We start from the raw sequence: 1651 nt of genomic DNA, 5'->3' as shown, positions 1-1651 counted from the left end.
AAATTAAAAAAAACAATAATTATTTTCTTCAACTGACAAATCAACTTTCTTCAAATGACTCATCTAATAAGCCTCCTGTGTTTTTGCATAGTAAATGGTTTTTAAAATAAGATTGGATTTAAAGTAACTCATATATGAGAGTCTTCTTAATTTTGAAGAACAGGAAAATGCAGGCATGAAAAACAAAGACCACTTCTCCTGGATTTGAGGGAATTTCCTTACAGCTCAACTTCCTTAATTTCCTTCCAGTTTTATGATTTCTTGAGGTTCAAAGATGTGAAGTCTTTCTGATAGCCATAGTGTTGGATACACAGATGCTGCTGAGACAGTCCATGCCTGTGTACCTGCAGTAACCGTTCACGCTCCTGTAACTCTAAAGCATTGCACTTCTGAAGAAACAATAAGAAATCAAGGGTGTTCTATTCATATTGGAATATTTACATGTAAAGATGTGAGTAACTTGTGATGTTCATGGCTTCTATTTTCTTACCAAAGTTGATTTAAATAAGTATATGTGGATGTGATGACTAATCAGAAGAAAATTTTGAAAATACAAATACATGTACCTACCTTAACCCTAATCCATCACACTTCCCAAAAGATTTATAAAATGTTGAAACCTGGTATTGCCCAATTCCTAAGAACAATGAAGTTTCTTGAATAATGCCAAATACACAAACCTAGGAAAAATTAATCTTCTTCCATAAATACGAATGCTGTTCTATGTGCATTAACTTCAAATTTGGTAACTTAATAAAGATTATAATATGCTATTGCACCATATTTGATAGATGCTTTAATCATTGTTTGCTAGTTGAGATGGGAAAATGGGGAGAGCAGTGGTGTAAAAAGATGGTAAAGACACCCACTTGTCCAAAACACATTTTATGTCCATCCTCTTGTCAAAAGTAAGTCTTCATTTGAAGAATAATAAGACATTTAAATGAATTATCTCTGCTCACTGAAAGTTCTCTTTCTCTTTCAGAACCTTGGCCTGCTCTGTGAAATGGGTCCTTGTACAAATTTACACAGGATTACAAACAATGTTACTCAGTATTTCAAAAGGGAAGCATTTTGTTCAGTGACTTATGGTTCTCTTTAGAAGCTGTTCTTCCAGAAATAAATTCCAACAGGTGAGTAGAATGCAGAAAGCATAATTAGCCAAATTATCGAAGAGACACAAGATGGACAAAGCAATTAGAACTCTGATAAGGCTAGAAGTTACACACTGTGGGAGACAAGCCAGGAAACAGAAAGGAAGACAAAACTGTGCAGAACCTTGATGTGAATGAGGAGTGTTTGAGACTGGTGATTTTAGAAATAATCATTATATCTTGATCGCTGTCCCATTTTAAATGATTCCAGTGGCCTTCCATGGGCAAGTGAGGAAGACTGAATGCCAAAACATAGGGACCACTTGGAAACGAGTTCCGTCTAAGATACCCATGAAAAGGTTTTATTAAAAACGAAATGAAATGGGAAGACAGGGATTATGATTAACATGTACTACATATATGTATGAAAGTGTCCTATATATAGTATAATACACAATGAACAGAAACAATGAAAAATTTAATAACTCTAAGGGGTCAAGCAGACTTATTCTGTAACATATATTACAAAGTTATCAAAAGGAAAATAGTTTGTAAAA

Source organism: Nannospalax galili, unplaced genomic scaffold (assembly GCF_000622305.1).
Source record: "Nannospalax galili isolate Female #2095 unplaced genomic scaffold, S.galili_v1.0 scaffold158, whole genome shotgun sequence".
NCBI classification, from domain to species: Eukaryota; Metazoa; Chordata; class Mammalia; order Rodentia; family Spalacidae; genus Nannospalax; species Nannospalax galili.
The sequence above is the reverse complement of the archived record's forward strand: the minus strand, read 5'-3'. Positions refer to the sequence as shown.